Source organism: Anabrus simplex, chromosome 1, assembly GCF_040414725.1.
Source record: "Anabrus simplex isolate iqAnaSimp1 chromosome 1, ASM4041472v1, whole genome shotgun sequence".
Lineage (NCBI taxonomy): Eukaryota > Metazoa > Arthropoda > Insecta > Orthoptera > Tettigoniidae > Anabrus > Anabrus simplex.
In genome coordinates, this window is record NC_090265.1 from 1374998175 (window position 1) to 1375016373 (window position 18199).

The 18199-nt window shown below is 42.4% G+C and overlaps 1 protein-coding gene across 1 annotated transcript in view; it reads left to right on the forward strand.

Annotated features, from left to right (window-relative positions):
• LOC137496879 (uncharacterized) overlaps positions 1 to 18199 on the forward strand; it is a 487890-nt gene that overhangs the window by 22649 nt on the left and 447042 nt on the right. The window lies entirely within an intron of this gene.

The window sequence follows — 18199 nt, forward strand, 5'->3', positions numbered from 1 at the left end:
CCACCATTTCATTTTTTTAAAAAAAATTTAGTGGCATGGTTCCATGGTAAAACTGAGTCCGGCTCCATGGCTAATTGGTTAGCGTGTTGGCCTTTGGTCACAGGGGTTCCGGGTTCGATTCCCGGCAGGGTCGGGAATTTTAACCATCATTGGTTAATTTCCCTGGCACGGGGGCTGGGTGTATGTGTTGTCTTTATCACCATTTCATCCTCATCCGACGCGCAGGTCGCCTACGGGAGTCGAATCAAAAGACCTGCACCTGGCGAGCCGAACCCGTCCTGGGATCTCCCGGCACTAAAAGCCATACGCCATTTCATAGTAAATCTGTGTTCGTGCGTTGTAAAATAAATTGTTGAAGAACAAGGCATCAGTCAATCTAAATTAGATTTTCTATCAAAGCACTTTTAATTTATAATTTTAGTGAGATGGTTCCATCATCATCATCATCATCATCATCATCTGTTTACCCTCCAGGGTCGGCTTTTCCCTCGGACACAGCGAGGGATCCCACCTCTACCGCCTCAAGGGCAGTGTCCTGGAGCTTCAGACTCTTGGTCGGGGATACAACTGGGGAGAATGACCAGTACCTCGCCCAGGCGGCCTCACCTGCTATGCTGAACAGGGGCCTTGTGGAGGGATGGGAAAATTGGAAGGGATAGGCAAGGAAGAGGGAAGGAAGCGGCCGTGGCCTTATGTTAGGTACCATCCCGGCATTCGCCTGGAGGAGAAGTGGGAAACCACGGAAAACCACTTCCAGGATGGCTGAGGTGGGAATCGAACCCACCTCTACTCAGTTGACCTCCCGAGGCTGAGTGGACCCCGTTCCAGCCCTCATGCCATTTTTCAAGTTTCATGGCAGAGCCGGGAATCGAACCCGGGCCTCCGGGGGTGGCAGCTAATCACACTAACCACTACACCACAGAGGCGGACGAGATGGTTCCATACGAAAAATATACCGAATATTTTAAGAATTTATTTTTAAGAATGCTACATTGTCCGCTGAGATATATAATATTATGCAGAGGTTTGTAATTTACAAGAACAGTCTCTTTTCATGTATGTGATCTGCTAACTGACTGTCAGTAATGTTCCAATTATTTTGACAGTTAGTAACCCGACGCTCAAAGGAGGGCAGGCGGTGCGGCCACTTCACACTACACAGGCGATAATAGCGAACTGTAAAACCTACACCTACAACTCAAAGCGAGAAGGCTGTCTTCTCTTGCGGCAGGCAGGCTCATTCAGAACGGCCTGCATACCAGAGATGTGATTGGCACCACATTCTTGGAAAAGAACTCGACTCATGTTTCGGGAGGCTATTATGAGACGAAGCCGGTTAGGCGGACTTTCCGATGAAAATATTTGCGAGGTATTTCTTGGCAGAAATGTGAAACAGAGGTGTGTGTGTGTGTGTGTGTGTGTGTGTGTGTGTGTGTGTGTGTGTGTGTGTGTGTGTGTGTGTGTGTGTGTGTGTGTGTGTAGATAGACTTGTCTTTCCGATAATAATAATAATAATAATAATAATAATAATAATAATAATAATAATAATAATAATAATAATAATAATAATAATAATCGTAGTCCGCCTCTGTGGTGTAGTGGTTAGTGTGATTAGCTGCCACCCCCGGAGGCCCGGGTTCGATTCCCGGCTCTGCCACGAAATTTGAAAAGTGGTATGAGGGCTAGAATGGGGTCCACTCAGCCTCGGGAGGTCAACTGAGTAGAGGTGGGTTCGATTCCCACCTCAGCCATCCTGGAAGTGGTTTTCCGTGGTTTCCCACTTCTCTTCCAGGCGAATGCCGGGATGGTACCTAACTTAAGGCCACGGCCGCTTCCTTCCCTCTTCCTTGCCTATCCCTTCCAATCTTCCCATCCCCCCACAAGGCCCCTGTTCAGTATAGCAGGTGAGGCCGCCTGGGCGAGGTACTGGTCATACTCCCCAGTTGTATCCCCCGACCAAGAGTCTGAAGCTCCAGGACACTGCCCTTGAGGCGGTAGAGGTGGGATCCCTCGCCGAGTCCGAGGGAAAAGCCGAACCTGGAGGGTAAACAGATGATGATGATGATGATGATAATAATCGTATGGGCTCTGTTTTGATTTGACTCCATTTAGGCTGCCGGCGTGTCAATTTCGGTGTTTCGCTTTACTCTACTAGATGGCAAAGAAACGGATTTCTGTTGCGCGATTTATAACTGACTTTTAAAACTAATTTTTCTGGGATAACACCAAATGTGTCAGAAGAGATCTTTTAACATGTCGACATCGTACGACATGGGCTTTCTACAGTCCTTCAAAAATCCGACTGCCTTTCCCGGGTTTGAACCCTTGATATTGAGTCCCGGAGGTCTATATTGTGCCCCTGATCCACGAGACTACCACAAACATCCAGTCCCCGAGCCAGATAAATTTACCAGACACAAATAAAATCCTTGAACCAGGGAACGCAGGATCCTTTGAATCGAAGACCACTACACTGTCCATTCAGGCATGGAGCCGGGGGAGGACTTCCAGGATAACTAGAAAAAAGAAAAACGGAAGCTTATATACACCTACCCACTCACCCACCCACCAACATCCACATACAATGAAAGAAATTCAACGAATAATAATAATAATAATAATAATAATAATAATAATAATAAACCTTCTGTATATACTGATGAAAAATCAAACCAAAAGCTATGGCGCTAAAGCCCTGATGGGCCTTGGCCTACCAAGCGACCACTGCTCAGCCCGAAGGCCTGCAGATCACGAGGTGTGTGATCGGCACGACGAATGCTCTCGGTCGTTGTTCTTGGCTTTCTAGAACACGTAACAAAACTAGAAAGATTATAATAATTTAGAAAACATTATTATTCGGAGCGCAAGAATGAATTTTCAAAACTATATTTATTTTTTCAAGTGTTTGATAAATATTTGCTGATTATCGAATAAGAAAATACCCCATAACTTTTATGAACGTACCTACAACATATTGAAAAACTCATATAATCAATCGGCATTTCATTAGCAACGTTTTACCGTTGGTTCCAAGGAAGAAGAGGGACTGCCTGGCCGAGGCGGTAAAGGCGTGCTCGGTTCGCCCGGAAGGTCGTGGGTTCGAATCCCCCTCAAGAAGTCGTAAAATTTAAGAAACGAGATTTCCACTTCCGGAGGTGCATATGGCCCTGAGGTTCACTCAGCCTACACCAACAATGAGTAGCAGGTTAATTCTTGGGGGCAAAGGCGGCCGGGCGTGGAGCCAACCACTCTATCTCATCATGTGCCGCGGTTTACAATAGTGGAAGCCTTTACCTTCCACTCCTCCAAGGGCCTTCATGGCCTGTATGGAGGTGTCTTTGTCTTTGTCTTTTTGTCTCAGAAAAAAGGGATGAGTTTGGAGTCAGAGTTAACTCGATTATCTTTTGACTCTACCTACTGTATGTCCCCACCAACAGATCTATGCACTTTTCAGTGCAGATTTACATTTCAACCCTAATGATATCCAATGGACAACGATTTTTGTTCTTCCGATTATCGTCCAGGGGCACGTATCCCTAACTTCGCCAGTTAAAATGAACCATATTCATCTACCTATCTATCTATCCTTCTACAATAATTACACTGAGGATATTTCCGAAAATCGCCATTTGTTCTTGTAAGTGTTAAGTATGCAGAGACAAGTTATCGGTTTTAATATACAAGACGTGTAGACAAATAAATTTTTCAAGTACCCTTAAAAATTGTATCTACGTGACTCTGATATTATGATATTACGGAGAAAAATGAGAGATCCAGTGTTGTCCTGCTCTTATGACTTCCGCTACACGACGCTTCCAGAATGATATAATCTCCAGCTTCCGGCTCTCAGGAAAGATTAGTTTGGATTCAAAGTCAACCAAACTTTCTTTCGATTTTACCGATGTTCCCATCAGATGTATTGCGCTTTTCGAAGCATATTCACTTTTCAGCCCTTAAGTCATCCATTGAACGAACGACCTTTGTTTTTCCGGCTACCGTCCTTCCATATATACCTATAGATTTTGTTTTAAAATTTGCTTTACGTCGCACCGACACAGATAGGTCTTATGGAGACGATGGGATAGGAAAGGCCTAGGAGTGGGAATGACCTTAATTAAGGTGCAGTCCCAGCATTTGCTTGGTGTGAACGTCCATCTATAATAAATGAGCTGATGCTATTTCCAAAAATGCCTCATTGTTCGTGTAACTGTTCAATATGCAGAGTAAAGTCAGAAATCCGTTTTAGGTCAAATTATGACCATTAGAATGCTCGTCAGAGCCTTTAAATGTCTACTTTGACAGTGAACGCCTATTTTGCGATAAATGCCTATTTATGTACCTAAAATATGTTTAAGCATTATAATAATTTATTTTTTGTGTCGATATATCTCGTGATCGGCAGTGAGTAACAAGCCACTTAACGATTGTCGGAACAGACAGCAGACTGACAGAATCTGAATTGTATGACATTTCCGGAGACATGGGCAAAGCCTTCAGGACCAAATTTAGGAAGATTCTGCAAAGGTATCATGATTGAGAAAAAGCAAAACAAATAAATTACGTCTTCTTTGGAATTTCTTCAGCCACTGCATTAAAGCTGTCACTAGTGGAAACGGCCTTGTTTACGTATTTTTTGATAACATACTGCGATGATAAGAGGGCATTTTCTCAGTTTAGAAATATTCTCACTGAAACGAGGCACTTAAACTGGGAAACATTGAAAAATGGAAAATAAGTCAACTGCTGAAAGTTAGCGTTTTGTAAAGGAAGGGCATCGGTCTGGACTGAAGCCCTACTTTTATGAAATACCCATTGAGGTGCTAGGTGTTTGTCGATTAACAGCGCGCTACTCTCTTGTTTTTATGCATTGTTTTGAGTTCATTTGACTGTGTAACTGCATCATTATTGTACAGGCCTACTTAAACATATTATTATTTGTTGTTATACAGAATCTACTGCCTGCTGTAATTTCTTGATGGATACAGTACTTTTGCATCCATCTGTTGGCACAAGCCAGAGTAAAATGTAGCTGGATAGTAAGTTGTTTATTTTTCGTACATTTTCACTCTGGCTTCACAGGATCGAGATCAAAAAGAAACCGGTACGTCCAGATACGGTACAATCCACATTTAATATTATTTAAGAGATAATTTAAATTTTAAGCAGTTAATATACTGTAGTCTTATACACATTTTAAGGGTGCCTTTTTACTGTAGGCTGTAGAATTGTAATGCCTAAATATCTTCAACTCATGAAAAATGAAAAGCTACAACCTGTTTTCCAACCATTGACCGAGTCAGGGATGGAATGTATGAATCCCCCGTCTTGCGGCGAGTATAGGAATTATGCCGGCAGCCGAGGCCTCTCGCACTCCTGTGAGGCAATGATTAATGGCTGATAGATGAAATGATACTGGAGAGTGTTGCTGGAATGAAAGATGACAGGGAAAACCGGAGTATCTGGAGAAAAACCTATCCCGCCTCCGCTTTGTCCAGCACAAATCTCACATGGAGTGACCGGGATTTGAACCACGGAACCCAGCGGTGAGAGGCCGACGCGCTGCCGCCTGAGCCACAGAGGGTCACTTTCAACTTATTAAGCTAATAATATAATTTATTTATTTGAATTGGTTCATAAAGGAAGGGCATCAGTCACATTTTGTTCGAAATTGAGATAACATTGAATTTCTCATCTTGAATGGTCATCACATCGTTTTATAAAGAAAAGAGATCAGTCCAGCCTCTCCTTCACTGTCATATTGTGATTGGAAAGTTAGCGTTTTGTAAAGGAAGGGCATCGGTCTGGACTGAAGCCCTACTTTTATGAAATACCCGTAGAGGTGCTAGGTGTTTGTCGATTAACAGCGCGCTACTCTCTTGTTTTTATGCATTGTTTTGAGTTCATTTGACTGTGTAACTGCATCATTATTGTATAGGCCTACTTAAACATATTATTATTTGTTGTTATACAGAATCTACTGCCTGCTGTAATTTCTTGATGGATACAGTACTTTTGCATCCATCTGTTGGCACAGGCCAGAGTAAAATGAATCTTCCACCGAAGTCCCAGTCAACATCCATGGCTGTGACAATATGGAAGTTGCTGGGGTATGGGTAGTGCTGAGTAATAACATTCAGAGCGTGACTAGTGCATCTGAGTGTTATGAAAGGTGCTGCTCATACGGTCAGTCGTGTTGCAATAGTACTTTCTGACCCAGTGAGGAAAGCAATGGCAAACTACCTCACTACTCATCTTGCCTAGTACGCCTCATTTTGGTGCTGCCATTGGTTTTTGGGGTTTCCTTATAACCGCATAACCTTTGGTGGTGCTATTTGAGGATCCAACCAGCCTCTAGGCTGATGACCTAACAGACATACAGAATCTATAAAACTATATGCTTTATCATTCATTGATGGTTTGAGCATAAACACTTTCAGACTAGGTAGCTCCAGTCGAGTGCCAACATTTTTGGCAATAAACTCTGTGTATCCAGCGGGGAAAGATACCTATTAAGAAGGGGAAAATTGATGATCTGAAGAAACTGGTCGATTATATACCTGATGGGTATCAGGAGTACTTCACGGAGCTAACTTCTTGGCCTACTGTGAGAGGAGGATATTACAATGAAGATGATTATTGGAGGAGGACACGGAAGATTTCATCTCATTTCAGTAACTGTAAGGTTCATGGTGTGGGTTACTGTAGTCACGTCCTAGTTCGTGAACCATGTGCAACGGCTGAGTGTCCTAGTAAGTGGTCCTGAGAGTCGGGATACCAGTTGCTATGGAATGGGAGTGGGCATCTCGGACATATCCTGAGTCATGGCTCTCCTTGTGCTCAGGCGGCTAGGACTATACAATTCAGCGGTGGTCCATAACCCGTTAGAGAAGAGATCCTCACTTGGACTATGTGCAAGTAGGGTAGCATCCTGTTTCATGAATTTACCGAGCTCAGAACATTTTAAGCAAGCCTCGGACCTATGGGAGTAACGGAATCCCACTCCCATTTGACAGGCGAGGGACTCCTTGGAAACAACTTGGCGAACGAAATGGAATTCGATGGGGAGCTCTCAATATTAATGGGGCTTATGGAAGAAAGAAAGTACAAAGTGGCTGAGTCAGCAAGCTGGATGCATCTGGATGTGCTAGGAGTAAGTGATATTCGGGTAAGGCAAGATAACGAGGAAGAGATAGGAGATTGTAAAGTGTACTTGACGGGCGTTAGAAAGGGAAGGGCAGAGTCTGGGGTAGGGCTGTTTACCAGGAATACCATTGCACGCAATATAGTTTCTGTTAGGCACGTAAATGAGCGAGTGATGTGGATAGATTTGTCAGTCGGAGGAATTAGGACTAGAATTGTCTTCGTGTATTCACCATGTGAGGGTGCAGATGAGGATGGAGTTGACAAGTTTTATGAAACATTGAGTGATATCGTGGTCAGGGTCAACAGCATAGAATAGTGCTAATAGACAATTTCAATGCGAGAGTTGGGAATAGAACTGAAGGATACGAAAGGGTGATTGGTAAATGTGGGGAAGATATAGAAGCTAATGGAAATGGGAAGCGTTTGCTGGACTTCTTTGCTAGTATGGGTTTAGCAGTTACGAATACATTCTTCAAGCATAAGGCTATTCACCGCTACACATGGGAGGCTAGGGGTGCCAGATCCATAATAGACTATATCTTATCAGGAAATCTCTTAGGAATGTGCGAGTTTTTCGGGGATTTTTCGATGATACACACCACTATCTGATCTGTAGTGAACTAAGTATCTCTAGGCCTAGGGTAGAGAAAGTGAAATCTGTCTGCAGACGAATAAGGGTATAAAATCTCCAGGACGAGGAAATTAGACGGAAGTACATGGATATGATTAGTGAGAAGTTTCGAATAGTAGACAGTAAGCAGGCTCAGGATATAGAAAGTGAATGGGTGGCATACAGGGATGCTGTAGTAAAAACAGCAAGGGAATGCCTAGGAACAACTGTGTGTAAAGACGGGAAAAGGCGAACATCTTGGTGGAATGATGAAGTGAGAGCAGCTTGTAAACGTAAAAAGAAGGCTTATCAGAAATGGCTCCAAACAAGGGCCGAGGCAGACAATGATTTGTACGTAGATGAAAGAAACAGAGCGAAACAAATAGTTGTTGAATCCAAAAAGAAGTCGTGGGAAGATTTTGGTAATAACCTGGAAAGGCTAGGTCAAGCAGCAGGGAAACCTTTCTGGACAGTAATAAAGAATCCCAGGAATGGAGGGAAAAAGGAAATGAACAGTGTTTTGAGTAATACAGGTGAACTCATAATAGATCCCAGGGAATCATTGGAGAGGTGGAGCGAATATTTTGAACATCTTCTCAATGTAAAAGGAAATAATCCTTGTGGTGTTGCGAACAGCCAAGCTCATGGGGAGGAGGAAAATGATGTTGGTGAAATTACGCCTGCGGAAGTGGAAAGGATGGTAAATAAACTCCATTGTCATAAAGCAGCAGGAATAGATGAAATTAGACCTGAAATGGTGAAGTATAGTGGAAAGGCAGGGATAAAATGGCTTCAGAGAGTAGTAAAATTAGCATGGAGTGTTGGTAAGGTACCTTCAGATTGGACAAAAGCAGGAATTGCACCTATCTATAAGCAAGGGAACAAGAAGGATTGCAACAACTATCGAGGTATCTCATTGATTAGTATACCAGGCAAAGTATTCACTGGCATCTTGGAAGGGATGGTGCAATCAATCGTTGAGAGGAAGTTGGATGAAAACCAGTGTGGTTTCAGACCACAGAGAGGCTGTCAGGATCAGATTTTCAGTATGCGCCAGGTAATCGAAAAATGCTACGAGAGGAATAGGCAGTTGTGTTTATGTTTCGCAGATCTAGAGGAAGCAAATGACAGGATACCAAGGGAAAAGATGTTCGCTATTCTGGGGGACTATGGAATTAAAGGTAGATTATTAAAATCAATCAAAGGCATTTATGTTGACAATTGGGCCTCAGTGAGAATTGATGGTAGAATGAGTTCTTGGTTGAGGGTACTTACAGGGGTTAGACAAGGCTGTTATCTTTCACCTTTGTTGTTTGTAGTTTACATGGATCATCTGCTGAAAAGTATAAAATGGCGGGGAGGGATTCAGTTAGATAGAAATGTAGTAAGCAGTCTGGCCTCTTCTGATCTCTTGGTCTTAATGGCAGATTGTGCCGAGAGCCTGCAGTCTAATATGTTGGAACTTTACAATAGGTGCAATGGGTATGGAATGAAAATTAGCCTCTCGAAGACTAAATTGATGTCAGTAGGTAAGAAATTCAACAGAACTGAATGTCAGATTGGTGATACAAAGCTAGAACAGGTCGATAATTTCAAGTATTTAGGATGTGTGTTCTCCCAGGATAGTAATATAGTAAGTGAGATTGAATCAATGCAGTGAGCTCGCAGTTGCGATCAACAGTATTCTGTAAGAAGGAAGTCAGCTCCCAGACGAAACTATCTTTACATCGGTCTGTTTTCAGACCAACTTTGTTTTACGGGAGCGAAAGCTGGGTGGACTCAGGATATCTTATTCATAAGTTAGAAGTAACAGACATGAAAGTAACAAGAATGATTGCTGCTACAAACAGGTGGGAACAATGGAATGAGGGTACTCGGAATGATGAGATAAAGGCTAAGTTAGGAATGAACGTTATGGATGAAGCTGTACGCATAAACTGACTTCGGTGGTGAGGCCATGCGAGGCGAATAGAGGAAGATACGTTACCTAGGAGAATAATGGACTCTGTTTTGGAGGGTAAGAGAAGTAGAGATAGACCAAGACGACGATGGTTAGACTCGGTTTCTAACGATTTAAAAATAAGAGGTATAGAACTAAATGAGGCCACAGCACTAGTTGCAAATCAAGGATTGTGGCGACGTTTAGTAAATTCACAGAGGCTTGCAGACTGAACGCTAAAAGGCATAACAGTCTATAATGATAATGTATGTATGTATGTTTTTTCAGTAACTGTTCTTCATCCTGAGACTGTCCTGCTCCATGGCTAAATGGTTAGCGTGCTGGCCTTTGCTCACAGGGGTCCCGGGTTCGATTCGCGGCAGGGTCTGGAATTTTAACCATAATTGGTTGATTCCGCTGGCACGGGGGCGGGGTGTATGTGTCGTCTTCATTATCATTCCATCTTCATCACAACGCGCAGGTCGCCTACGGGGTTAACTCAAAATACCTGCATCTGGCGAGCCGAACTTCTCCTCGGACACTCTCGGCACTAAACGCCATACGCCATTTCATTTCATCCTGAGACTAAGAACTTTGTTATAATATAATATTCTAACATTTTTCTGTGAAAAAAAAGGCTGTATGGAAACTTTGAGTGGTTAGATAAAGTTACTCAGTTGAAAACATATTTTATAAGGAAAGGTCATCAGTCCACAAGATTTAAAAACTGTATAATTCAACTTCTGATGATAAATTCATGAAATATGTTCAGAGGAATCCTAATATCCATTCTCTATTTGATAGTAACTACTTTTACATAGGTAGTTTTTCATGATTACCCAACAATTAGTTAAAATGGACTGAAGCGATTTCCTTATGAACCAATTCATTTAATTTATTTTAATTTACTTTTTTTCCCAAATCCACCTTAATAAGGACACATACTCCTGTTGAACAGAATTTTTATGCCCATGCAGGACTACGCAAAGTACCGGTACTTAGGGGCATTTGTTTACCTCCCTTATTGCGCGAATTTATTTCAGTGTTCTTTGGGCTTCTTTTATCACTTGGGTGGGTTCAAGTTTTTCTGGTTGATTTCTCTCTTGGCCAACTTCGGTTTAGAGGGTCCCGGGTTCGATTCCCTGCTAGGCCTGGGATTTTAGCTATGTTTGATTAATTTCTCTAGCTCAAGGGCTGGGCGTTTGTGATCGTCGTAATATTCATCTTCATCTACATACAACACATCACTCTACCAATAATCACAGAAACACACAGTAGGATTGTCATCAGGAAGGGCACCAGACCGTAATACAGTGTTTTATTCACATAACTATCGATCCTGGATAATTGGTAAAAGACCATGAAAGAAAGAGTAGTATTTTATTTTTATCTAATGTAATTGTTTCTGATAGATAATTTTTTTGGGGGCGGGGGGGATTTCATTTTTTAAAATCCATTACATTATCTTCATGCGTAATTCGAAGTGAGACCGACGGGTGAGATAAGTGAGGCGTCTATCGGTAGACGTAAGGATACGTGCCTAGGAGCTAGAGAATGACCGGAGGTCGTCCAGATTGGCGCGGGAGACTGCAAGTATCCCTTCTCCCCATCCCTGCCCCTGTATTTAGATGATTTGCTGAACGAGGAAGCAGTTACAGTAGCAAGCATTGTATTGTATGTGATTGTGTCACCGGACGATCTTGTTAGGCGTGAATAGCCTTAGAGAGCGGCTCTTCTACGACAAGGGAAGTAAGCAACTATACGCCAGGGGTATCAAATACATATAGGAGTCTCTTTTACAAATTAATATACACGAGAGTTCATTTAAAATGTACTGGGAGGCTTTGTTATTTGCTTTACGTCGCACCGACACAGATAGGTCTTATGGCGACAATGGGAGGCCTTGCAAAAATGATATTTTTAAAATACGCGTTTCTCAGTATATTGTTGCAAACAATCGTCACCTAACCCTAATAGTAATTTAGAAAAACAAATTAAAAGTACCCCAATTTAAACACATATCATTTCTTCAACATTTAAATTTACAGACCGTAACTATGAATAATTTAATGCACCAGGAAAGTCTGTACAATTTATTCCTTCCTGTTCATAGTGGCCACCTCTGTGGTGTAGTGGTTAGTGTGATTAGCTGCCGCCTCCAGAGGCCCGGGTTCGAGTCCCGGCTCCGACACGAAATATGAAAAGTGGTACGAGAGTTGAAACTGGTTCCACTCAGCCTCGGTAGGTCAACTGAGTACAGGGGTTCAAATCCCACCTCAGCCATCCTGGAAGTGATTTTCCATGGTTTCCCACTTCTCCTTCAGGCAAATTCCGGGATGGTGCGTAACTTAAGGCCACGGCTGCTTCCCTCCCTCTTCCTTGCCTGTCCCTTCCAAACTTCCCATTCCCCACAAGATGCCTGTTCTGCATAGCAGGTGAGGTCACCTGGGCTAGGTACTGGTCATCCTTTCCATTGTATCCCCGACTCAGGACACGCTCCAGGGCACTGCCCTTGAGGCGATAGGGGTGGGATCCATCACCGAGTCCGAGGGAAAAACCAACCCTGGAGGGTAAATGGATTAAGAAAGAAGTTGTTCATAGTTATTATAAGACGGTTCCTTGGCTGAATTCGTTGGCTGATTGGTCTGCGTACTGGCCTTCGGTTCAGAGGGTCCGGGTTCGATTCCCGGCGGGGTCGGAGATTTTAACCTTAATTGGTTAATTCCAATGGCTCGGCGGCTGGGTGTGTGTGGCGTACTCAACATTAGAAATCATCCTAGGTAGAGCCCTCATCTTTATCTTCACAGACATGCAGGTCGCCTAATAGGCCGTCTACTAGAAAAAGACCTGCACCAGGCCTCTCCGGAGGCCATACGCCATTATTATTATTATTATTATTATTATTATTATTATTATTATTATTATTATTATTATTATTATTATTATTATTAGCTGAATTTGTATATACTCAACACATCTCACTTCCAACCACCACAGAAACACGCAATAGTGAATACACCGCTCCACATAGGCTGACACTAGGAAGGGCATGCGGTCATAAAACAGGGCCAAGTCCATGCAAACTACACAGTACGCATCTACAACCCCTCTAGGGCAAGGGGAAAATCGTGGAAGAAGAAAATTGCTCTTAGATAATATGGATCATTAATAGGAAGCCGTGAATTTAAGAGGGCAAGATTAATTTTGATTGATATCTTGTTCAGTTTGTATTAACGAACCAAGAGTGTTGGCTTCGCGGTGCAAGTCTTGTAGTTGTATACTTGATTTCGATAAATATATAGATCAAAGCCCACCGCCAGTAGCCCTAAAGGTGACTTTCCAATGTTTTCCATTTTCACGCCAGGCAAAGCCAAGACTGTACCTTAATTAAGGCAATGATGATACTCTCCGTTTCTTTGTTCCTTATTTTGCAAGGATTGCCGAAATTCTATCTGTGTTAGTACGATGCTAAGCAGTTATAGAAATAACACCAGACTTGGGGCCTGAGACAAGAATAATCGATTACATGAACATCACCAAAAGAAAATCGATATCAGTGAGAGATATAAAACCTAAAACTCTCCGTACAGACTAAGAAGACCCTTGAGGTGGTGGAAGGTTACTTTTCTTAACGGTTTTTTTTTTTTTTTTTGCTTTACGTAGCATCGACACATATAGGTCTTGTGGCGACGATGGGACAGGAAAGGCATAGGAATGGGAAGGACGCGGTCGTGGCCTTAATTAAGGTACAGCCCCAGCATTTGCCTGGTATGAAAATGGGAAACCACGGAAAACCATCTTCAGGGCTGCCGACGGTGGAATTTGAACCTACCATCTACGAATGCAAGTAGCGCGACGCAAACTACGTAACTCTCGCGGTACCAACTGTCAAAGAAAAACGGAATAGTAGAATGCATACCTCCACTTAGGATTGAAGTCAGAGGGGGGATCCGGTCGTAAAACTAGGCCTAATCACAAGTAAGGCACACTTCGACCGGGCGATCTGGCCGTGCGGTTAGGGGTGCGCGGCTGTGAGCTTGTATCCAGGAGATAGTGGGTTCGAACCCCACTGTTGGCAACCCTGAAGTTGGTTTTCCGTGGTTTCCCATTTTCACACCAGGCAAATGCTGGTTCTGTACCTTAATTAAGGCCACGGCAGCTTCGTTCCCTCCTAGACCTTTCCCATCCCATCGTCGCCATAAGACCTATCTCTGTCGGTGCGACGAAAAGCCAATTGTAAAAAAAAAAAAAAAAAAAAAAAAAAAAAGCTTTGCACCCGCGAACCCACTAGGGTGTGAGTAAGGCGGCAGGGGAAGAAGAAGAAGACGAGGAGATTTTTCTTTCCGAAGCAGAATTGGAAATGGTGGACTACTGACAATCTACAGTACCCTTTCAGCCGCCTTGTATAACTACCGGGGATGTCCGGCTCCATGGCTAAATGGTTGGCCTGCAGGCTTTTGGTCAAGTGGGTTCCGGGGTCGTTTCCCGGCCAGGTCGAAAATTTTATCTTTTGCTAGTTAATTCCTATGGTTCATGAGCCGGATGTTTATGCTGTCTTCAGGATTAGAAAATTCATCTTAGGTAGGGGGCCTTCCTCACAGACATACAGGTCGCCCGTATGGTGTCAATCGAAAAACCTGCTGCAGACCTCTCCAGAAGCCACGTTTATTATTATTATTATTATTATTATTATTATTATTATTATTATTATTATTATTATTATTATTATTATTCATTTACTGTACATACTCTCTGCATGCTCCATTACATGAGTAGTACTACATGCACTTACAATACATTTCCTTACAAATGCACAAACATAAATTATATTTGAATAATTAAATTTCTAGATGACTGTTAATTTTACCAATATCAATCAATATCAGTCTTCCTTTTTCCTGAGAGTTTGAAAGTCCAGAGCATTAACAAATTTAGAAAATTCCTTCAAATACTTTTTTAAAAGCACAGATTTCTGCATTGGCCAATTATCACCTCTATTAACACTATTTTTCAAGAATTGCCTAATATTTTTCACTTCACTGCACTCGAAAATGATATGATCTATTGTCTGAGGGCTGCTGTTACAGGAACACTCGGAGTTACGTATAATTTTAAGTCTGCATAAGTACGAAGCAATATTTCCATGTCCAGTCAGTATTGGTCATTTTTGGTGTTAAGTAGATTTTGGATTTTAATCTGCCTGCAACTGTTGGAAAGAATTCCTTTGTAAGTGTGCCTTTTGAAGTTAGTTCCCATTTTTGCTGCCATTCATCAATTGATTTTTCTCTGAGATTTTTCTTTAATGTAGAGATGGGTATTCTATCGAAACAGATTTCACTTAATTTTGCAGCCTCCTTTGCAATTTTATCAGCCAGTTCATTGCCTTCAACTCCTGTATGTGCCTTAACCCATTCAAATTTTATTATCCAATTATTTCTTTTTAGAATAGCTGTAGTCTTTCTTATATTCTCAGTCAGTTGGTTATGATCTCTGAAGTCCGCAGTGGAGTCAATTGCTATCTTACTATCTGTGTAAATAATTTCTTTCTTATCTTCATTATCCTCTGTCCTGTTATAATAATAATAATAATAATAATAATAATAATAATAATAATAATAATAATAATAATTATTATTATTATTATTATTATTATTATTATTATTATTATTATTATTATTATTATTATTATTATTATTATTTCCGGCTCCATGGCTAATTTTAACCATAATTGGTTAATTCCCATGGCACGGGGACTGGGTGTATGTGCTACCTTCATCATCATTTCATCCTCACCACGACGCGCAGGTCGCCTACGGGAGTCGTATCAAAAGACCTGCACCAGGCCTCTCCGGAGACCTCACAGCATTTCCTTACATTATTATTATTATTATTATTATTATTATTATTATTATTATTATTATTATTATTATTATTATTATTATTATTATGTTAATATTATTATTGAGAGGGATATCATACGCATGTTCGAATCTGAACCCGCATTGGGCCTGCAATAGCTCTCAAGAGATCAGGACAGTGATTGTAAAATAAAGTAAACTAGTTTTGCAAAATGTGCAAAGTTCGGTGGGAAGCCCTCTTGCGACATGTCACTTACCTCAAATCCGGTTGTGACGAGAACAGAAAATACCGTGACACGTGTTCGTTCTATAAACGGACGACGATCCTTATAATACCTAATTCTGTCATTGAGTAGAGGCAAGTGGTCCGGTCCTTCGGGTCTTTTAATAGATTCAAACAGGACAGAGGTTATTAAGTAAATGGATGATGCGCTCATTTTACGGTCTGAAAAAAAAGTATGTATCCTTTTCTACTTAATGAAGTAATTGCTCTCATTGCAGAAGCATTAATCACCGGTATATCATTGAAATATTAAACAAATTATTTCACACGCCTGATCCTCATAATTTTAGACAATTAAAAGCAATATTGTTCAGTGTGTGTACTTATGAAGGCCAGGAAAATATGTTTTTCTCACTTTCGACTATGAGAAGGACGCTGGTGATATTTATGATGTAAAGCAAATACTATTTAGTTTATTTTCCGGGTTGAACAGTGTTGTTATCTGTACATCATGTACAGTTTGCCGACGTTTCGAATACATTGCAGTATTATTTGTCAAACGGCCGTGGCCGGATCCCGTGAGATCTCCGAAGTTAAGCAACATTGGGCGTGGTCAGGAGTTGGATGGGTTGCCACGCGCTGTTGGTGGGTGCTAAAGGAGTGGAGGAGCGGAAAGGAACTGGCAACCCTACCGCACGTAAACTCCGGCTCAGGAACACCTCTGCGGAGGTTTGGACCTGCTTTCGGGCAGTATAACCCTTACCTTAACTTATTTGTCCAGGCGACTGAAACACCCCCACTCGATCCGAGGTAATCAGTCTCCGGATACAACTGGGAAAGAGGACAGTACCTCGCCCAGGTCTCCGGCAGACTGATTACCTTGGATCGAGTAGGGGTATTTCAGTCGCCTTGACAAAGAATACTGCAATGTATTCGAAACGTCGGCAAAATGTATGTGATGTACAGACAACAACAACACGGTTCAACCCGGAAAATAAACTAAATAATTCTTCACATCGTGAAAGCTTCACCTCTAAGATAAAGCAAATACTATCATGAATATTTCCACTCCCAGCTTGCCTGGTAGTCATGACCATCAAGAATGTTAGCCGGCAGGGTAGGAGAGACCGTATTATTAAATTCCCAATCACTAGATTTCCAAATCTCTCCATATTTCTCATATGGGGTGAGGGTTGATGGTGATTGGTCCGTCGGAAGAAGACTTTAAGCCTTGAAGAGACTCCGTGGTGTTATTCGACTGGAGTAGCTTATACGCCCACACGGGAATTCACCCTCTCTCAATCTAATTATCATCATCACACTAAATAGCACATAAATGAAATGAAATGGCGTATGGCTTTTAGTGCCGGGAGTGTCCGAGGACATGTTAGGCTCGCCAGGTGCAGGTCTTTCGATCTGACTCCCGTAGGTAACCTGCGCGTTGCGATGAGGATGAAATGATGATGAAGACGACACATACACCCAGCCCCCGTCCCAGATAATTTAAGCAATGATGGTTAAAATTCCCGACCCTGTCGGGAATCGAACCCGGGACCCCTGTGGCCAAAGGCCAGCACGCTAACCATTTAGCCATGGAGCCGAGCAACAACACATAATATGCAGTTATCGAATTCGACGCAGAAACACAAACACTCGCGTAATGTTCTTCGCCTCTCAGGCAAGGAGTAACTACTTCTTCGCCACGGATGATGCGCACAAATAAACGAAGATAGAACACACATTCCTACCTTCTTTCTTAATCTGTTTACCCTCCAGCGTTGGTTTTCCCCTCGGATTCAGCGAGGGATTCCACTCCACCGCCTCAAGGGCAGTGTCCAGGAGCGTGAAGGTCGGGGATACAACTGCGAAGGAGGACAGTACCTCGCCCAGGTGGCCTCACCTGCTATGCTGAACAAGGGCCTTGTGGGAAGAATGGGAGAATCGGAAAGGATAGACAAGAAAGAGGAGAGGCTATTTGCTTTACGTTGAACCGACATAGATAGGTCTTTTGGAGACGACGGGACAGGAAAAGGATTAGGAATAGGAAGGAAACGGCCGTGGCCTCAATTAAGGTACAGCCCCAGCATTTGCCTGGTGTGAAAATGAGAAACCACGGGAAACCACTTTCAAAGCTGCTGACAGTGGGGCTCGAACCCACTATCTCCCGGATGCAAGCTCACAGCTGCGCGCCCCTAACCACACGGCCAACCCGCCCGGTTGGAAAAGAAGAAGAGTTGGCAAAGGAAGGTTAGGTAAATACCGTAGATGAAAGTGAGGAGATTGACATAAATAAGTGGTAAAAGTAGTTGGTGATATCAAGTGGGAAACACGCGGATGAACTTCAACTACATTCTAGACCAACCTTCATTCGCGAAATGAAATGAATCCAAGCGTAATAGGAGATACTACCGTAAGAAATTCAAATT